The sequence below is a fragment of the Impatiens glandulifera genome, chromosome 3 (genome assembly GCF_907164915.1).
Source record: "Impatiens glandulifera chromosome 3, dImpGla2.1, whole genome shotgun sequence".
Taxonomy (NCBI): domain Eukaryota; kingdom Viridiplantae; phylum Streptophyta; class Magnoliopsida; order Ericales; family Balsaminaceae; genus Impatiens; species Impatiens glandulifera.
The window spans coordinates 24,999,217-25,022,060 of record NC_061864.1 but is presented as its reverse complement, the minus strand read 5'-3'; the positions used below and the strand labels follow the sequence as shown (position 1 = coordinate 25,022,060).

Below are 22,844 nucleotides of genomic sequence, written 5' to 3'. Positions count from 1 at the left end.
ACACCTCTAGAGAGGGGCATTATGTAAGCATGAAAATTTGACTTACCCTAATTTTCAAATAATATTATTGTTTTTTATAATATTAAAATAATATTTTGAATTTTATATTCAAAATAACTTAAAGAAGAAATTAAATCATAATCAAGGGTTAATCATTGTGATAATTAAACTCTAATTAAGGAAATTTTTCAAAATTCCAAAAATAATTTGAGGATAAGATATTGTATTTATTTTACCCAAATGAGACAAAAGAAGAGGATGAAAATATTTTATTGTGATTTAATCATGATTTATGTTTAATTCATGACTTAAGCCAATTAAATAAAATACCCAATAATTCCAAAAAATACCCCAAAAAAAATTATGATTCCAGAAATATTTTTTATGAAATATGTTGTAAGAAATGAATTTAAAAAGAATTAAAAACGATTTTAATAAACCTTTTAAATAAAAATAAAATTGGATGATCCTGTGTAGTAGGATTTTTTTTTTAAACCTTGCAGCAGGATCTTGGACCATCAAATGAGCGCCCAGATCTCATCCAACAGCCTAGAACCTCTCTCTTCGTTAGCCCTTCTCACGCAGCTATAAGACAGACAGAGGGGGGGCCTAGAGCACTTCATCGCTTTTTTAAAGATAAAGATGCTTCTAGACAATGCGTAGTCAAAAGCAAACCGCGTATGAACCCTGATTCTCTTTCTTTTTCTTGGTCTTTTTTCCATCTCACACTAAACCCCCACTATAACAGATCAAACGCGCGAGCGCCCACACCCGATCAACTAATGGGATGGACTAACCCTATTAGTCAAGACCATTAATCGCTGAAGGAACGCGGACGACGTCAGACGAAACGATGTTGTTTTAGTCTCCTTCGTTGGAACTCGCGACTTATTGGTGTGCGATCTTCCAAAAGCTCTAGCTTACTCCGCAGGCGATCAAATCTGTTGGTTTTTTCGGCCACGTGCTCCTCTCATCGATGCATACGTTTCGCCCTTATCCTCCAACCTTATCCTTCTCTAGGTAAGGCTGTCAGCTACTGGATAGAACTTTGAAGATAAGATCTACGAAGGTCAAATTCATCTTGAATTATCCCTCCCCGATTGAACTATGAGTACTATAAATACTCCTCATTACTCTGTGAAGTGAATCATCGAAGAACAACCACGAATTACACATTGAATCAAGCCTTAAAGATTCCGGCCACAAATAGATTTTGTCAAAAGTTCCTCTGGTGATCTCAGCTTCGATCTAGGCTTCTAGATAGACATCAACACATCCCAGGAGTGTTCTCCAAGTGTTGGTTTGAATCCAGAAGCCCTGTATTTTATTTTGTAATTGAAAATTTGAATTTTTTCAAATTTCCTACTTTCATTGGGTTTGATATGTTCTAAGCTTTGATTATGTGATTTCTTTGTTATATCATGTATGAACTTTCTGTTGAAAGAGAATCGATCAAATCGACTTGAATCAAAAATTTTAAAATTTTGATTTGAAAACTGGATTTTTAAAATCTTTGTGTTCTTAGTTTTAATCTGAATTTTTTTATCCAGTTAGTATACATGTTTGTTAACATGCTAGAATGAATCCCATGTAACTGTAATAATGTTTTGATCATGTTTGATCAAACTAAAATTTTTTAAAATTAAGCCTAAAATTGGATTTTTTAAAAATTTCGTGTTCTTGCTTTTATTCCACATTTGTTAATTCAATTAGTTGTTATACATGTTGTTAACATGTTCGGATGAATTTTAAGTAACTGTTTCATCAATTTGAACATATTTGATCAAATTATGTTTTTGAAAATTTTGGAATTTTGATTCAATCTTCAAAAACTTTTTTAATGTTTGAATGATGTTCTTATTTTGGTTAAGATCAAATATATTCATCATTTTAAAGTTAATGGAATAAAAATCAGACCTTGAAACGGCCTAATGTCAAAGATCCCAAAATTTAATTTAGAAATGGTATTTTAAAATTGATCATTGTAAGGACATCAAAATCGTGATTTATGTTATGGTTTTTGTTCTTCGTGATCATATGAACTTACTGTAGCTTACGGGTCATGATTTCATGATCACAATAAAAAATTATGGACTTCTGAAATTTTGGACCAAAACAAGAACACTCAGTCCTAAGGTTTTAGCCTAGGACTGGTGATTCTCGGTCATGTTCTTTAGCAAAGACCGAGAAAACAAATTCCATATCAAAACCTAAGACCGAGTTATCTGAACTAGGACCGGTGTTTTTTATTTTTGACTAAACCCCTAGGACTAGTTTTTCGAACCTATAAGCGTGGAAGCCAACCAAGAAAATTGACCTAGGACCAATATTTCTAACCTTGGGATCGAGCCCTCACTTGACCTAGGACCGATAAACTTGACCTTAACCCTAGACCTAGGACCGATGTTTTTAACCCTAGGACTGAGCCCTCACTTAATCTAGGACCGATAAATCTAACCATAACCCTAGACCTAAGACTAATAATTATCTAACCCTAGGACCGAGCACCTAGGCTAGTAGACTTGACCTGGGACCGAGACTCCCAAGTCTACGACAAAGCCACCTAAGTTTGGGACCGAGCCTCCCGAGCCTAGGACCGAGCTCTCTGGTCCCTTGACCCATGCAACCGAACCCTGGTCCAAACCACCCTAGTCCAGACCATCCCGATCCTAACTGAGCCCGACCAAGCCTAGATCGGCCAAATCGAACCTAGACCCTAGAACTCCGGTCCCAAGGCCGTTTGGTTCCACTTTTTTAAAATCCAAAATTATTTTTAATTTTGGAAACCGAATCCATTTTCAAATAATCCCAAAATGTCAGAAAATGATAATTTTATATTTTCGAGATATTTCCTAAATTATGGCCCCGTTTGGAATTTATGTTTAAATTCTAACATTCTCCTCTGATATTTTTAGGTTTTGTTAAATCTAAATATCAACGCAACAAGTACACACCCTTTTTAAATAATTTTGTACAATTATTTAAAGCTCATCCTTGCTTAAGACCCCTAAAATACTAATTAAAGGTAATAAATGTTATAATTGGATTTATAAAAGTCGGACTTTGTTTATTTTAGAAGAATTTTTTAAACCGTCCTTAGACGGGCACGGAGGACATAGCGCGAGAGCTCTTTCTCGAGCGTAAACAAACAACGAACCACCCTTTTTCAGAAACTCTGGTATAAATATTTTTTTACACGTATCATTTTATTAATTTTTCATGAAATCTTTTGGTGACTCTGATTTCAAATAAATAATCTTTAAATTAATTATGTTTGATTAATTTAAACTAGGTTCAGGTTAAATTGTTATTTAGCCTCCCATATTATTTAAATTTGAACAAAAGATTAATTGTTTTTACATAATTAATTTCTTCCACTTTAGGTATTATCAAAATCTTGTAAAAACTAAATGTTTCATTTTAAAAGATATTTGACACGCAAACTAAGGTTGAAACACATCAAACCCATATTGTTACGTGTCCGCCTCACTACGGCGCGTGCTAAGCTATGGGATCAGGAGATGGAGATGCACATTTTTGGGACGTTACAATAATATAAAATATTTTAATTGTTATAATTAAAAATATATAAAATGTTCTGGTAAATTATTTTAAATAATTTTAAATAAATTAAATAATTAAAGTAATTATAAACATTATGAAAATTCTAAGAATAAAATAAAATTGATAATAAAATATTTAAATTATTATGAATGGTAGTATTATGTATCTTAAATAAAAATATATATAATATTATTTTTAATTAAAAAAATAACAATATATTTTTAAAATATAAATAATATAATAAATATAAAATTAATATAACATATCAAACCAAACTTATAAATTAAGATTAAAAAATTTCGGTTACACTTTTCATACAAAATGTAACCATATATAGATTGACAGGTTATTTTTTTATTAGACAAAGGTGGTGGTCGATTAGCATGAAGTAGTCTGATCTTCAAGGGTTATACATCGAAACTATTCATTCTTTGGCTGACATTCAGAAAAATATTGGCGACAATAGATAGAATTATCTAGACGTCAATTGCCCAATTTGCGCAGTAAAAGACGAAAGCATTGACCACTTTTCTGGAGAGTGCGCATTTTTATTCAATATGTGGAACAATTTTGCTCAAAACATGAATATCACTAAATTTTCAGATAATAGAACGAAATCATAGAGATTGTAAAAAAAAGGCTAAGGGCGATAGCTTTTACGCGAATGTTTTCAAATACTTCTTTGTGAGCTCTAGTCTACAATACCTGGAGAGAAAGAAATACAAGAATTTATAACACGAATAAGAAGATAGAAGTAAAAGTTTGGGATGATATTGTTTCTGATGACAACGCTCTTATACATACATGGATAGGAATTCAGATTAATGAAAACAGTTGGAAACTTAATCAAAAATGAAATATCCTCTATAAAATCATTATAATGAAATGAATGTTCAAATAGTTCTTGTTTGATGACTTGTTATAATTCAATTATTTGTTGTTCTGTTTGTTCTGAAATTCAGTTGTTTGAAACTCATTTATATTTTCAACAAAGTTATGGTTTTTCTAGTTTTGTTTGTTGAAACTCATTTTCCCTTTTTGGAGGCTATAATGTGATACTAAACTATTTTCCCAGAAAAAAATAATTATTTTTTATTTCTCATATAGACTAACACTTAATATTAATAAATTCAACTTATTTATGCTATTTTGTGTAATGTAGATGAGAAATAAACACTTGAATGTCTTATATTTAATGTCCCTTAACTTCTAAATCTGAATCTCGACGTTAGGGTGTAGATCATTAGTTTTGTATGAGTCTCAACAGTTTAGTTTTGTTCTAAGTAAAATATAAATTACCAAAATTAATTTAAACTATTTCAAAAATAAAATAAAAAAATTAATATTGATCATTCACAATAACAATGAAATATTGATTTGAAGAATGAAGAATTACTATGTTTTATATGATGTAACAAAAATTAATAAAACTAAATCTTAATAAAACAAAAATTAATAAAACTAAATCTTATGTTTTTTATATAAACTCATTATATTTTAGCTATTACTATTTCAAGAAAAACCTTCTTACATATTAGAGTTTCATTGTGGACTAATAGTAATTTTGAATTTTGTTGGAAGAGAGAACTTTTCAATTGGCGCTAAAATTCTATAAATATTAATGTATTTAAAAAAAAGGATAAAATATTTTTAGTTAATATTATATTTAATTGATAAAGACAGCTTTGTTTGATATTTTTAAGATTTTAGGTTTTTTTAAGAATTTTTATATATAATTTAATCCACTTTATCCATATAATCACTCACCAAAATACCTTTTATTTATCCAAAGAAAAAGAAGAGAAAAAAAACAAAATATAGATTTTTTGGTATATTAATCCAAAAATCAAATGGTTTTATAAAATTTTATCAAACCAATTTTATATTTTTATAAAATTCAAAAAATAAAATAATTTTAGAGCTCTGTTTTTTAAAATATCTATAAAAATGATAAGATAAACACAAACGCATTAAATATTTAGAAAGAAAAACTATTAGAAAAAATATATATAAGAAAACAAAAATGTTCAAATCGTAAAAAAATAAAAAAATAAATTTTATTGAGCACAGAAGTCATCAAGAAGATCAATGAGTTACATGACCCTTCAACTAATTTACCCAATGAAATATCCCTAATTGTCATTTGTCATAATAATATAATTATGTATTAAACGCATCGGTCGATAATGATTACTAAACGTTCTACGATATCTTTAAAGCCAAATAGTCCACTAAAATATAAGCGGGATAAGAGTCCAAAAATTTAGACCAATTGAGTTCATCATCTCTATCCACAATTCCCAACAATTAACGATATATTGCGGCATAACCCACTAAATATATGTCATGTTCCATAATAAACTCTAAATCGCAACCACTCAATCACATTATAAAAGCAAGTGAGTTGATGACTCTGCCTTTTTATGACACTTGCATTCTACAATGACTCACCATCAAGGGTAAATCTAAGATTTTTTTCATTGGCCTATAAAGATATTTTTTTCTCAAATGATGCGCCTGATTAAATGGTTCATTGTATTTGCGAGCTATGTGTTTAACCCGCGATAATTATTCGCACTCTAATGGAGAAACATAACCCAACATTCTCAAAATAAATAAACAAATATATATATATATATATATAATTCTTGAGTTTAGTTTACTAATCATTCTAGTCATATTTGTTTTTATAACTGTTTAGATATTATTCTAATTCTATTTTTGTTAGCTTAATATTATTATATTTTTTTTATGAAATGTATTAATATAATCATAATCATAATTTTCATAAATAAATAAAAAGAACAAAGTAGGTAATAATATTTTGAATTTCTAATTATAAATCGAAACAAATTCATTTTTTTACTGACATTCAGGAAATATTTACAACAAGAGATACAATTACATAGACGTCAATTGCTCAATCTGCATAATAAAAGAGGAAAGCATTGACCACTTTTCAGGAGAGTGCGCATTTTTATCTAAGATGATCAATTTTGCTCCGAACATACTTTCTTCTTTTATTTATGAAAATTATAAATATAATCATAATTTTCATAAAAAAAACCAAGTATGTAATAATATTTTGAATTTTGTATCTTTACTTTGACTATTATTATATAAATAATTTGATAAATTTTTGCTATTTTGTATTATTTTATTATTATATAAAACTAACTAGTTGAACTTGTTGACCCACCGATTGAACTAGTAATTCAGTAACTCAATCTGTTCAGCGGATTGAAGATCAAGTTGGATTTCAAAACTATGCCCGTAACCCGTAACTTCTCCCATATGAGATCATAGGGAGATTTTTCCGTAATTAAAGAGTAACAATGAATAACCTTAAAACTATAAATATTTTGTCAACGCAAAATATCACACGAAAAATGATTCACCTCTTTAGCATTCCTTAGCCTAACGAATAAAATGTTGATATCTCCATCCTCCCAAAGCAAAAGCGAAACACAACATTTTTCTAAAAAAAACTCTTTAACATTTATTCTTCTCGTATACCTGATTTTCATTATATTCCACTACTCGATTAATAAGTTTATTGAACTAAGTAAACAAATTTTGCCATTTTGGCGTGACTAATATTTTTCAAAAGTTCATTCTATGGAATTGTTTAGATCATCGATCAATTCTACTAGAGCATAGGAGTATAAGCATTTTAGGTTCGAGAATAAGTCTTTGATTAAGGAATGCAAGATGGTGGGGTCTCAATTGATTGGTTTGGCTAATTCGTGAATAAATATTTTTTAGTTTTGTATGAAGTTTTTATTAAATTAATCTGTATAACATTAATAAAATTCTAACCATTAAATTATTTAATACCATTTAATTTATTTTTCTTATGATATTAAACCCTAATCCCTTTGTTTTAGTTATTTTTTGATAGGTTATGTTCATCACTAGTTCTCTACAAGCTAACTCTAAAAGGCCTATAAATGCAAAAACAGTCATTGTAGTACATAGCTTAATTTGATCATTTGAGGGCACACATAATGTAACATCAGATCCAGGACCATTTGAAACTACACCAAAGAATGGTATTTCCAAGCAGAATGATATGGTTTCATTTGAATTCAGTATAAAAACAAAATTTTGAGACATTTAAATGAAATTAACAAAATTTGAAAAATAACCTATCATTCTGTAGATTCTAGAAATTGTTCTAAACAATGTCTAAGCCTCAGTAAAATTCAGTAATATCATATGAATGTAGATTCACCAAGGAGGTTCTCCCTGTAAACAGGGTCCTGGATCATCAACACCTCAATTATATGAATTCTATCATCCTTGGCAAAACTAATCTTAAAACTAAGAAATCTAGTGCTGTTATTTAACTCAAAACCCGTGAAAATTTGAGGGTAAAAGCTGATAGACAACACACAATCTATGAGTTATTCAGACCCTATATCCACCATTTCAAAAGGATTAAGAGTATAGTAAAACTCAATTCACAAATATTACAACAAAAAATCATCAGTTAAATTCACTAATCTCATTTAAATATAGGTTCACTAAGGAGGTTCTCCCTGCAAAACAGGGTCCTAGATCTTCTGCACCTCAAAAACATGAATTATATCATCAAGGGCAACAAGAAGATGATAATACAAATATAGAAAGGAAGTATCTTTGAAAAACAAAATAAACTCAGGTATATTTTGCAGCTCTATCAATCACGAATTTTCTGAAGCAGAACTGGCGTTAAAGCTGAAGATATATCATCATAGCAATTTCAAAAACAAAATCAATAAAAAATATTGGCTCATATCAAGAAATTCAACCATTGTAATTTATGCTTCATTGATTACTCTCAGAAGCGCGGATAGTTTTGAATCATAGCCAAGGAAAATGTAAAGATCATAGGTTTGAATAAATATAAATGTAGCAGTCGATTTGACACAAAATTAGCAATTCAAAAAATGCTAAACTGCAACACTTGACGGCAATAGATCTAGCACAATCATTGGGGCTTACATCGTCAATACAAAATCTTTCTGAGAAGCCCGGGAGAGATCGTGCAGAGATAACGATAGTAAACAAAAACGGAAGAATTGATATCGAATGTTAAAGATGAACATTAATACGTATTATATACCTCATGTTTGAGAAAGAAAGGCGGAGGCTTGGATCTTTCAAGACGAGATAGCGAGTTTATATAAGGATGATTGTGAAAACCTAGAGAAACCCTAGCGGCGGTGGGTTTGCAACTTTTGTAGAAGAACAGCGGCATGCCCATTTGAGAAGTTTAAATTTATTGAAAGAGGCTTATCAAATGGGCTCAATTTATAATTATATTGTTTTTCATTCTATTATTTTTTTAGATTTTAAAATAATTCATGTAAATTGATTTTTTTTTTTTTTTTTTTTTTATGAAATCACCATAATAATTGCCTTAATTGAGCAGGAGATGACCAGTCCCTAATAAAAATTACACAGATGGCCACTTCCTATTTTTCGGACAAAAATATTTCCGTCTCGCGACGACAATTATTAAGGTTATCACCTCCAATTTTCCTGTAAATTAATGTTTGTAATTTAAATAGAAAAAACGATGAGAGTTTAAGATATCTGGACTTATATACTAATATTAGAACATTATAAGATTTAAATTAGAAAAATTATAATTATATATAAAATTTGAGTAAATTTATATATATGAATTATTTTTTGAATTGTTATATATTCATTTTACCATGTCAATTTTAAAAATAATTTTTATATTTGGAAAGGAGGTTCAGTGTAATGTATGTATATTATATAGTGAATTATGTTATAAAATTGGTTAGTGAAACTATTAAAGAATAAGTTTTCATTTGTATTTACAAAACTTTATGTGTTTAAGAGGAGTAATAAGAAAATGGTATATGTAATTGAGAGAGTTTTTATCTTTTATTTTAAAAAATTAAAATGGACTCTCTAAAACCAAATATTGGATCGAGATAATTTTTGTGATGTTAACTTTTGTTGACATATTATTGACCATTTAATTTTGAAATGCATATGTATCATTATAATAATATTAAGATTAGTTTTTTTCTAAACATTTTAAGTGATTCTTATTTGGTGTATAGTTGCACCAATTTTCCATTATTATTGTATAGCATTGCGTTATTCAAAATGAGTTTAATATGAACATAATTTAACCTTAAAACACAAATATTATTAAAAAAAATAGGTTTTAATAACGAAGAAAGTGAAATCTTAAGTGAAATTTTTTTCAATTATTCTGATTTTGAGAGCTTCACGTATGAAGATAGAGTAGAAGTGGATCTTGATAATTTGAATATTGAGAGCTTTGTTAATGAACTAGTGAGAAAATCAAGTCGAGGTTATGCCTATAATCCCTACAGTAATAGTAATACACTATTTAAATTTGGTAAGACTTTCAATTTGAAGGAAGACATAAGATTGGTCATAATAGAGTCTAAGTATTGCTGATAACAGGAAAACAAAAGTAATATGCGATAAAGGAAATTATTATTGGACAATGTTTATTAGCAAAGACAGCACAAATAGTACTTGGATGATCAAGAGAATTAAATCACAACATATTTGTTATATAGTTAACAATATATATATATAATGATGTTTAATTTTTAAAATGTCTGAATTGCCGGATCGAGAGTTGTGGTTATTTTGGATGTATATGTGAGAGTAAATGGATACTTGAGTTGGATTGTGGGTTGACCTGCCCATAAACTTAAAACGGTTAAAAATAAAATTAAAAATGCTATAGGTATGGTTCGAACTTGCAACATAACAAAACAATTATAACTCTTTAACCAACTAGACTAATAACACTTTATATTTTAAATTCAACACAAAATTTGATGAACGCGAGACATTTTAACAATATAAGTTCAACTTTTTAACTAATTAATCTATATATAGATAATGATGCTTAATTTTTAAAGTGTCCGGATTGTCGAGTCGAGAGCTGTGGTTAATTTGGATATATGTGAGAGTAAATGGATACATGGGTCGGATTGTGGATTGACCCGCCCATAAACATTTTTACTGTAATATTTTTTTCACGGTTTTTTATATTATTACTCGTACAAATGCACATGATACATGCTAGTTGCTTTAGTAACCATTAAATTCATTGCCTCCAAATTTGAAGAAAGGATAAAGATAAGTTTTTCAATTACACATATGTTCTCAGTAAATTATGTAAGACATAGATGAATGTTAAAGTGACAAAATCAATGCTTGCGATAGTTAAATACATTGTTATGGAAAAATTGAAAGATAATGCTTCAATAGAGTACCAAAAGTTATTTCGGAGGAAAAAATATTGACCAATTATTTAGACGAGTTCCAGACTGTCTCCTCGTTGCAGGGAAAGCATAGTTGGATCTCACGAACACATGGAAGAAATCATCGAAGGCTATGACGTGAACGCCTTGACGAGCGACGAACCGTGTATTCTAGTTTTTACTCTCGCAACCTCACTCATTTTGTAACCTCCGTTGTTTAAATTAATTAGAAATAATTAATTTAAAAGATTATTTATTTGAAACAGAGTTTTCAGTAGATTTTTGAAAATTAATAAAAAAAATGTCGTGCGTGTACAAACGTATTGGCCATAGTTTCTTTTAGTTCGTAGTTTAGTGATACTCGGGAAAGGGTTTTGGCGCTTCATCCTCCGTAACCTTTTTGAAAATGGTCTCTACTTATTAATTTGGCTTTCGAAAATCGGTTGTATAATGTTTATTTTACCGATTATTCTTCCGGTCCTAACCATGTATAAGGTATGTGCGTTATTTAAAGAATTGTAAAAACAATTATTTAAATGCTGGTACCTATTGTTGATGATAGCTTAAGGAGAAAAGTACCTGAAGAACATTAGTCATTTTAAACTCATTAGGGTTTAAACATAAATCACAAACAAACCTTTATATAAATATATTTTTTTAGAAATATCCCAAAAATATTTTGAAAGCATTTTCTAAATTTTTGGGATTTTTAGAAAATAATTTAAGGCTCCAAAATTACAAAAATAATTTTGGAATTTTGAAAAGGGAACCAAATAGGACTTAGGACCGGTGTCCTAGGACTTGGGTTCGTTTTCATCGGTCGGGGTCCAGGACCCTCAGTTGGACCCAGGTGGACAAACTTACCGATCCGATCTGATTCGGTATTTCGGATCGGATATCCGACTCTATTTTTTTCAAAAATTGCGATCCGTATCCGATCCGGTATCCGACCACTATCCGACCCGAAAACACAAGATCGGATCGACCAGCCGGATACCCGCTGATCCGGTTTTTTTTCATATTTTTAATTTTTTTCATATGCTAGAAAATTGAAATTGTTCATTTTTAACTCAGAATTCAACTCATAAGTTATAAGTACAATACATATCAAAAATATAATTCAAATACCAAATGAAATCAATATTTTTTTAAAACAAAGAGACATTGTTTGTTTGGTAATTTAAAATAAGGATTAGAACTGGAATTGAATTTAATTCAATTCTGATTCTTATAGAACTGGAATTTCTAACTCCACTTTCAACTTAAACCATCCAAACCTAGACAAATAAAATTTGGGAAGCAATTTTCTCCAATATAAACTTAAACCATCCAATTGAAAGAGGCTTATCAAATGGGCTCAATTTATAATTTTATTTTTTCATTCTATTATTTTTTTTAATTTTATTTTTATTTTTATGAAATCATCATAATAATTGTCTTAATTGCACAGATAATCACCACCTAATAAAAATTGTGCAAATGATCATTTCTTATTATGACAAAAATACTACCCTAATTCGTCGAGTGTGTGGTCAAGAGATGCGACAGTGCGAGCGTGTCGTCGCAAACGGAGGTATTTTTGTTCGAAAAGTAGGAAGTGGTCATTTGCGCAATTTTTATTAAGTGCTGGTTATCTATACAATTAAGGCAATTATTAGGGTCATCTTATCAAATTTTCATGTAAATTAATGTTAGTAGTTTAAATAGAAGAAACAAAAAAAATACAAATTGCAAAATTATAATGGTATATGTTGGTGAGAGTTTGAGAGATCTGAACATATATACCAATATTATAACATTATAAGATTTAAATTAGAAAAATTATAATTATATTTAAAATTTGAGTAAATCTATATATATGAATTATTTTTTGAATTGTTATATATTCATTTTACCATGTCAATTTTATAAATAATTTTTATATTTGGAAAGGAGTTTCAATGTAATGTATATTATATAGTGAATTAGATTATAAAATTGGTTAGTGATACTATTAAAGAATAAGTATTTCATTTGTAATTACAAAACTTTGTGTGTGAGGAGTAATAAGAAAATGGTATATGTATTATCTTTTATTTAAAAAAAATTATAAACGACTCTCTAAAATCAAATGTTGGATCGAGATAATTTTTGTGATGTTAACTTTTGTTGACATATTATTGTCTATTTAATTTTGAAATGCACATGTATTATAAAAATATTAATTTTGTAATTTAAGACAAATACGTTAAGATTGGTTATTTTCTAAACATTTTAAGTGATTCTCAACCACCGATTTGGTGTATAGTTGCACCAATTTTCACATTATTATTGTATAGCATTGTGTTATTCAAAATGAGTTTAGTATTAACATAATTTAACCTTAAAACATAAATATTATTAAAAAAAAAAAAATTTGATAACAAAGTAAGTGAAATCTTAAGTGAATATTTTTTTAATTATTCTGATTCTGAGAGCTTCATGTATGAAGATAGAGGTAGAAGCAGGGACCCATAAATTAGATTTGGGGTGGACTTAAAATGATATATATAAAGTTTAAATAATTTAAATTTTTAATTAAATCTAATTCAATACAAATGTCAAACAATTAACAAAAGAGGTATCTTATACCTCCATTTTATTTTTATTGCAAACTTTCAATTGCTTTATTGCTAAAAAAAATATTACATTTAGTTAAAGAAATTTTCATGAATTTAAGAAAAAAAATTCTCATCTATAGCATATATATTAATATAATGTGATATAATAATTCTTAAAAGATAAATCGTACACAAAAAAACTTGTTTAAACAACATTTCAATTAAATTAAAATTTTTAAATAAATTCTTAAACTATATATATTATCTAAAGTTTATTTCTATATCCACCCAATGATAACGTCCAAATTAATATTTTTTTAATAATAAAGACTAAATAAATCAAAATCATTAAACATATCGCGATAGGTAATGTGCATCGATGGAACGACGACAACTATGATATGTTTCGATCAAAATGTTGTTACGTTCGTGAAATTGTGAAATTCAATAATCAACATTTCTTAATCAAATTATAATTTTGATACACAAACAAAAGTTTTGAGAATACTTAAAATACCACCTAGTCACATAAACAAAATTGGCATAAAACAAACTCATAACTTATAGAAAAATATAGATGATAATAATAAAATAAAATAAAATAAACTTTAACACTTTTAAATTTATAAATAAGTAGACTAAATATTTTATAACGATAATAAACAATTATTATTTTTGTCTCTAAACATATTAAGTTTTTACAAAAGTAAAATAAAATTGTTTACTTCTTTATTTATCACCTAAAACATTATTTGTATGAAAATAAAAATTATTCACACTATTTCTATAAGGATCATGTTAACCAATTAAAAAAAATTCAATTACTTTATATATATTTTATCTGAATAAACTATCAACTTTAATATATATTAAGTGAAAATAAGTAAAAAAAATAGAATAAGAGTAAAGTAGAAAATAGTAAATTATATTTTGACATTTAAATTTAATATATATTAAGTAAAAATAAGTAAAAAAAATAGAATAAGAGTAAAGTAGAAAATAGTAAATTATATTTTGACATGATATACAGAGATACATGAGAACTAATAAAGGTCATGTTCTTCGATTTCTTCTCTCTATCACAGCCTATAATTGACACCATGGCCATCACCCAGCTTTTTAACTAACAAAAATATATATATATATATATATATTTTTTCTTTTTAGGGATCGGCTTAAGCCCACCTCAGCTCACACTTCAATTCGTCCCTGAGTAAAAGTGAATTTTGATAATTTGAATATTGAGAGATTTGTTAATGAACTAGTGAGAAAATTAAGTCGAGGTTATGCATATAATCCCTACAGTAATGGTAATACACTTTTAAATTTGGTATGACTTTCAATTTGAAGGAAGACATAAGATTGGTCATAATAGAGTCTAAGTATGGCTGACAACAGGAAAATAAAAGCAATATGCGATAAAGGAAATTATCATTGGACAATGTTTATTAACAAAGACAACACAAATAACACTTGGATGATCAAGAGAATTCAATCACAACATATTTGTTACATAGTTTACAAAATTGCTTTAATAACCATTAAATTCATTGCCTCCAAATTTGAAGAAAGAATTAAGATAAGTTTTTCAATTACACTATATGTTCTTGGCAAATTATGTAAGACATAGATGAATGTTAAAGTGACAAAATCAATGTTTGCGAGAGTTAAATGCATTGTTATGGAAAAAAATGAAAGGTAATGCTTTGATAGATTACCAAAAGTTATTTCGGAGGAAGAATTATCGACCAATTCTTTAGACGAGTTCCAGACTATCTCTCATTGCAGCGAAAGCATAGTTGGAGCTCACAAACACATGGAAGACATCGTCGGGCTATGACGCGAACGCCTTGACGAACAACGAACCGTGGATTCTAGTTTTTACTCTCGCAACCTCACTCATTTTGTAACAAGTTGTCATTTATCATTGACAATCTTTGCACATAGGTGTAGAAATATTGATCACATTCGTGTACTTCTTTGCGAGTAAGAAGAGGGTGATGTACAATTTACATGTAAAGACATTTAATAGGATAAAACATATGTGTCTCTTAGGTGTTGTACCTTTCAAGACGAGCCTATTAAATTAAAAATGTGATACAAAAACTTCAAAAGTCAAATTTTTGTTTTTGAGTTAAACATTTAATCCCAACAGAGTCACCAGAAAGTTGTAATCCCCAGAAAAATCTTGACCCGAAAAAGCTCGAGGTTCGAGAAATTTCAACATCGATTTGCGTGTTAGAAATCTTATTTTAAAACATTATTTTTAAAAGGTTTTAAAATGATCCCTAAAAACTTTTGAAATTAGTTAAAAATAATTAATTTGGGTTCAATTTTAAATAATTTGGGGATTTGCGGTAATCAAATTACAATTTGATTTTTTGGAAAATCTGTTGTTTAAATTAATTAGAAATAATTAATTTAAAAGATTGTTTATTTGAAACAAATTCTCCAATATATTTTTGAAAATTAATAAAAAAAATAGCGTACGTGTACAAACGTATTGGCCATAGTTTCTTTTAGTTCGTCTCGGGAAATGGCTTTGACGCTTCATTCTCCGTACCCGTTTTGAAAATGGTCTCTACTTATTAATTTGACTTTTAAAAATTGGTTGTATAATGTTTTATTTTACCGATTATTCTTTAGATCCTAACCATGTATAAGGTTTATGTGTTATTTAAAGAATTGTAAAAACAATTATTTAAATGCTAGTACATGTTGCTGATGATAGCTTAATGTCACGGGCTAAAATTCGACCCGTGCGACACTAAGCTAAATCGACCATAATTCTAGCTTAGAAAGCCTTTCTAAACACAATGCAAGAAGAACTCAAACGCAAGAAAGGACTTAGAGAGAGAAAACTCTTAAGAATAAGAATATATTGAAAGAATGCTTGATAATTACAATGAAATACCTTCAGGGTATTTATAAGACTTACACGTATTAAATTAGGAATTACGTCTAATTACAATTTAATTACACTAATTTAGGATATTCCTTTCATAACAAGAATATCCCTACCTAATTTAAAATATCCCTTGTAATCTCTTCCTTAATTAGAATATATATTATAATCCTTTCCTTGATTAGAATATATCTTCCAATCCCTTCCTTAATTAGATTATCTTCCAATCTCTTCCTTGATTAGAAGATTCGCTGGGCCCACGTAGGTAATTGGGCCTCTCCTTGGCTAAGAAGATTAGCGCACTATCAGGCCAAGACTTTAATGAGCCTCGACATCCCCCGGGATTGGGTCATGACTCTAATGGGCCGTGACATACTCCCCCACCTTAGTCGTGGCCGTCCTCGGTTCGACCTTGGCATGATACTCTTCAACCTCTTACTTGAAACATTCCCCGCACGGTCCCTCGTATCTGTGCACAAGTCCCTTGAGCACAGATTACATAGACTTGCATTCTGGAATATCATGGAAGTATACCTTGTGGCTCGATGTTTGCACCCCATAAAAATGGGACGTGACATACTCCCCCACCTAAGTCGTGGCCGTCCTCGGCACGACCCTAGACCGGTGCATGGTGATCTTCTTTCTTGCATCTCCTGAGCGCTTTTCCTCCCCCTTTGCACGTCACGGCATTGGGTGCACTTATGGTCGCCAGCCTTAACCGATATAAGACGTTTCCCACACATCTCTCGATTGAACACGGTCCCTTGAATCTGCGCACAAGCCCCTTGAGCACATACCGCATAGACTTCAACAGTTGCGGGGGAAACTTCCCTCTTTCCATCGTCCCCTTCCTTAACTGCACACCCTCTTAGATTTGCCCTTCTCTTCATATTCTTGGTGTCTCCCTCTAAATATGCCTGAGCACGATCTGCTTCTTTTCCCACGGACTTGGTGCGAGTGAAGGCAGACTGACTTTGGCCCACGTTGCCTGTGGCCAAACCTTGTGGATCTAATGGTTGTGTGCTGTCTTTGGCCTTGAGCCCCTCGAAGGCTTCGACACACGCTATCTGGACTTCCTCGGGTACTTCCTCTTTTCCCTTGGACCCGTCCCCATCATCCATCTTGGCAAAAGTGGCAAATGTCTCTTTATCACGTTTGCGACCTCGAACGAATCGCATCGCTGAGAACCTGCTTATTACCTCTGATTCTCTCCTTGTTGGAATCACGTTAGTCTTCCCGTGATCCAAAATGATTAAAGAATCGGAATAAGGCATTATGCAAGCGCGTACCTGATCGCACCATTCTAGTCCCAACACTACGTCGTAGTCTTCCATTGGGACCAAGGTAAATGAGACTGTCCCATTCCAGCATCCGATCCTGGTGTGCACTCTCCTAGCCTCCCCATTTACCGGCTTGGCTACATCGAAGGACTTCACCGTCCCTCTTGTTGGGCTGATCCGCAGACCCAACACATTGGCTACTCCTTCTCGCATGAAGTTGTGCGTAGCCCCTGTGTCTACTAGTGTCTTGATGCGTTTTTCCCCGATCCAAGCTTCCACAAACAAAGAGCCCATCCTTGTTCCCTTGTCCGGCTTCGCAACACTAGTCTTCACAGCATTGAGCAGTCTTAAGGATCCTATTTGAGTCTCTTCTTCCTCATCAGAGGACTCAGTTCCTTTAACTGCTGCAACCTTTTCCCCCTTAAACGGGCACATAAATTTTATGTGATTATGAGCACCACAAATATAACAGGTTATTGTCTTACCCGAGTCATCGGCTTGCCTCCCTGAGTTTTTATGTGCATGCCCCTTCTTAGATGGGCGGTCTCCCCCACCTTTCTCCTGGTCTTGTGGGCGGTCTCCCCCACCTTCTTCCTCATCATACCTGATGAACTTTGGCCTGTCCACAGACACTTTGAGCTCTATCAGTCTTTCTGCAACCGATATTGCCTCGGAAACGTCCCACACCTTGGCCCTTTGCAGCTCTAACTGTGCCCAAGTCTTTAGGCCGTTAACAAACGCGAACAGTGCCTCCTATTCTGTTAGACTGGGTAACTCGAGCATCAACTCCTGGAATTCCTTCACATACTCCTTGATGGTCCCTTTGTGCACAAGTTGACTCAACCTTTTCCTAGCTTCGTACTCGGCATTCTCTGGGAAGAATTGGCGTTTGAACTCGGTCTTGAAGTCTTCCCATGTTTCCATCCTCAAGGTCCCTCGTTCAATATCTCCTTCTCGCCTCCTCCACCACAGCAATGCCATCTCTTGTAGGAAGAAATGTGTTGTCTCCAACTTGTCATGATCATCAAGTATGCTTGATGCTCGAAAGTACCTCTCCATGTTCCAAAGGAAGTCCTCCACTTCCCTTGCACTCCTCGATCCTTTGAATGAAGTTGGCTTAGGAACATCCATCCGTTGAGGTGCCGCACCTCTATGTTCCCCTCCATTCATCGCAATCCGTCTTTCCATCGATTCTAGCCTCTCCAAGATCTCCCTCTTGAGAGTCTCAACCATTGCATGGACTTCTCCCCGGATTGGATCAAGCACCTTCTAGCAGATGTCATTAACCTTCCCTCGAACCAATCCTAGAACTTCGTCACGAATGCTACGATTCGAACCGTTAATGATCCCCATTAACTCATTCTCCAACTTTTCAGCACCCTCGTCCAACATCGTCACCTTCTCGGCCACCGCGCTAAACACTTCGAGAGCTTCTTGGTGATCGCTCATGCCTTCTTCAAGCCGGGTCACCCGCGCTTCCATGGAAGCACCTCTCTCGACGGACTTATCCCTCTTGGATCCCTTGTTCTTATGTTGGCCGGTCGGAACCTTAGTGACGGTAGTTCGTGAATCCATTTCTTGCAGCTTGAATGCGGAAATACAACCTTGCTCTGATACCACTTGTCACGGGCTAAAATTCGACCCGTGCGGCACTAAGCTAAATCGACCATAATTCTAGCTTAGAAAGCCTTTCTAAATACAATGCAAGAAGAACTCAAACGTAAGAAAGGACTTAGAGAGAGAAAACTCTTAAGAATAAGAATATATTGAAAGAATGCTTGATAATTACAATGAAATACCTTCAGGGTATTTATAGGACTTACACGTATTAAATTAGGAATTACGTCTAATTACAATTTAATTACACTAATTTAGGATATTCCTTCCATAACAAGAATATCCCTACCTAATTTAAAATATCCCTTGTAATCTCTTCCTTAATTAGAATATATATTATAATCCTTTCCTTGATTAGAATATATCTTCCAATCCCTTCCTTAATTAGATTATCTTCCAATCTCTTCCTTGATTAGAAGATTCGCTGGGCCCACGTAGGTAACTGGGCCTCTCCTTGGCTAAGAAGATTAGCGCACTATCAGGCCAAGACTTTAATGAGCCTCGACATCCCCCGGGATTGGGTCGTGACTCTAATGGGCCGTGACATACTCCCCCACCTTAGTCGTGGCCGTCCTTGGTTCGACCTTGGCATGATACTCTTCAACCTCTTCCTTGAAACATTCCCCACACGGTCCCTCGTATCTGTGCACAAGTCCCTTGAGCACAGATTACATAGACTTGCATTCTGGAATATCATGGAAGTACACCTTGTGGCTCGATGTTTGCACCCCATAAAAATGGGACGTGACATTAAGGAGAAAAGTACCTAAAGAACATTAGTCATTTTAAAGGCACTGGGTTTAAACATAAATCCCAAACAAACATTCATCAAAATATTTTTTTGAAAATATTCCAAATATATTTTGAAAGTATTTTCTAAATTTTCAGGATTTTTAGAAAATTGTTTAAGGCTCCAAAATTATAAAAATAATTTTGGAATTTTGGAAAAGGAACCAAATAAGACTTAGGACCGGTGTCATAGGTCTTGGGTTTGTTTTCATCGGTCGGGGTCCAGGACCCTCGGTTGGACCCATCGGTCCAGGATAAGAAGCCTTGACCGAGGTGCTAATGACTCTCGGTTATAGGCAGAGATTATCGGTCGGGTGTAAAAACTACCGGCCAAGGGTTAAACCTGGGCTAACTCTATTAGTTATAGGTTTAGGAATTCTCAGCCATGGTCGAGATTCCTCGATCTTAGGTTTGATCTTTCGGTCGGACCTCTCGGTCATGGGTGGAAGCCATCGATCCTAGGTTCGGGAGTTCTCGGTTATAAGTATGACTTCTTGGTCGGATGTAAAAATTCTCGGTTAGACCTCTCAGTCCTAGATGAAGAAAATCAGTCAGACCTCTTGGTCATGGCTAACAAGCCTCGGTCAGACCTCTTGGTCTTAGGTTAAATTTTCTTGGTTGGATCTCTCGGTCCTCAAGAACATCAAAATTCTAGATTTTACAATTTTAATGGAGACTTGGATTCTTCGATCCAAGGCGGGTAGCTTCACAAAGCTTCCAAGAACATTTAGAACATCACCCTAAGTTATCAATCGACATGACTGATGATCAATTTGTTCAAAATAGTTTGATAGGATCGGTGTAACAAATATGAGGATGAGGAAGACTCATCTTTATCAGATTGTTCCCCTTCAGTAGAGGGAATCTTCTCAGAATCTGCCTCCTTCAAGGGGTCCCCCTTAGCCTCTAATTCAGGAGACTGATCAGTAATCTTTGCTGATTCTTCCTCAACCAGCGGAGATTCTTCTTCTTCAAGAATAGGAGGAGCCACCTCAGATGTCTCCTTCTGTTGAATATGCGTTTGAAGAGCTTCAACAACAACCTCTTCTTCTTCCAAATTGATTTCAAGTTGAACCAAGACCGATGTCTGTTCAACAATACGTAGGGTCATTAGCCGTTTCTCTTCAAAAGATAAGTTTGCCAACTCAATAAGATGGGCAACAGCCTGTGTTGGGAAAAAGTAAAATCAAAATAAAGAAAAAAGTTAATTAAGTGAGAAGTAATTAACTTACAAGTGAAACATTAAACAACATAAGTTTGATAATGTTTATAACGGAATTTTGATAATGTTTAGTTATGAACATTACGGAATTTTGATGATGTTTAGTTGTGAATAAAGCTAGATATTCATTTAGAATAAAGTAAAGGTTGTCTATTTGTTTTGTGCAGGTGCATAAGACTGTGCTATATTAGACGTGGTCTAAGTAGGCTAAATAGACGTGTTACGAAGTTAGACGTTGAAGTCTAACTCCATTAGACATGGTAGTCTAATGGGAAATGTAGTTAGACGTTGACGTCTAACTCCTTCAGACAAGTTTGAAGGGAAAACGTAGTTAGACGTTGAAGTCTAACTCCATTAGACGTGGTAGTCTAATGTGAAACGTAGTTAGACATTGGCGTTTAACTCCTTCAAACAAGTCTGAAGTGATACGTAGTTAGACGTTGTAGTCTAACTCATTAGACTTGTTAGTCTAATGGAACACGTAGTTAGACGTTGACGTTTAACTCCCTTAAACTTGACAGTCTAATGGAGCACGTCTAATGTCTCGCTTCAGCAGTCGTTTGAAGTTAGCATATGTCTACCCACGATCAATTAGTTGTCTGCTACTTTTCTCCACTCACTCTTGTGTAGTTTGGCAAGCCAACTAATTGTATCTAATGAACGAACGCCACGTACGCAAATGTCCTTTCAACGGTTTTTCCAGTACAAGACAATATCAAAGAGGATATCTAGTGCACTATTAGTTCGGTACAGCCACGGTCCATTTGCTCAGAGTCTACTATATTCTTGTACTATGGGCGGCCTTCCAATGGACGCTTGCCACGTGTCCATGAAGAAGATTCGACCGTTAGTGTCATTCTACTACAAATAGATGCCCAAGGACAACAGATGAATCATCAGTTATCCAACCGATTATCAATCTTACAAGCTTACTCTTGCACTTACTAATTTCTTACATCATTCAAGCTCAAGAGAGAAAGAATCAAAACACTGTCTAGCTGTGAGAATATTGTTCATAATATTGTAAATTGAACAGAGGTTGTTCTGTTCAATAGAGTGTTAGCTAGTTTAGTAAACTGTATTTGATTCAAAGAATTTAGTGAAATCCTTCTGGCTATGGAAGAAGGGGTGACGTAGGAGGGTTTGCTCCGAACATTCATAAACAACTCCATGTGTTCTTTACTTTCTGTCATTCATCTTTTATTGGTTCAAAACTTTAAATCCGACGAACACTTCCGCACTTGAAACCGTTTCAAGAGTTCGAAGGATTTGTGAAGAATAAAAACAGATTTTAACTTCTAACAAAGTTAAATCAAATCATTTGTCATAAGTTGTTATCAATAGCCAGACCCTAATCTCTATTGGTTACACCGATCCTATCAATTGGTATTAAAGCCTCGTTTTCTATTCTCAAGCCTCTAAAGAACCTGAATCATGTCTAAAGATGTCAACTCCTCCAAGATCCCCATGTTTTCAAAAGAAAACTACATGGTGTGGAAGAAAAGAGTTTGTGCTCATCTTTCTTCCTTACACGATGACATGTGGAGTGTTGTCATCGAAGGACCTATCAAGATTGAGAAAGACAAATTTGAATGGACAAGTGAAGATAAGAGGAAG

General features: G+C 32.5%; 5 non-coding genes and 1 pseudogene across 5 annotated transcripts; all 6 read right to left on the bottom strand.

Annotated features, from left to right (window-relative positions):
* Positions 1–7,756: 7,756 nt before the first annotated feature.
* LOC124933176 lies at positions 7,757–7,871 on the bottom strand. Its single transcript, XR_007098886.1, has one exon. It is a non-coding gene; the product is annotated as a small nucleolar RNA Z278 (small nucleolar RNA).
* Positions 7,872–7,892: 21 nt separating this feature from the next.
* On the bottom strand, positions 7,893–7,999 carry LOC124933205. The gene has a single exon (XR_007098912.1). It is a non-coding gene; the product is annotated as a small nucleolar RNA snoR97 (small nucleolar RNA).
* A 50-nt stretch (positions 8,000–8,049) lies between these two features.
* Positions 8,050–8,165, bottom strand: LOC124933177. Its single transcript, XR_007098887.1, has one exon. It is a non-coding gene; the product is annotated as a small nucleolar RNA Z278 (small nucleolar RNA).
* A 51-nt stretch (positions 8,166–8,216) lies between these two features.
* On the bottom strand, positions 8,217–8,308 carry LOC124933162. Its single transcript, XR_007098873.1, has one exon. It is a non-coding gene; the product is annotated as a small nucleolar RNA Z223 (small nucleolar RNA).
* A 26-nt stretch (positions 8,309–8,334) lies between these two features.
* On the bottom strand, positions 8,335–8,418 carry LOC124933230. Its single transcript, XR_007098932.1, has one exon. It is a non-coding gene; the product is annotated as a small nucleolar RNA U36a (small nucleolar RNA).
* A 35-nt stretch (positions 8,419–8,453) lies between these two features.
* Positions 8,454–8,597, bottom strand: LOC124933232 (annotated as a pseudogene).
* Positions 8,598–22,844: the final 14,247 nt, after the last annotated feature.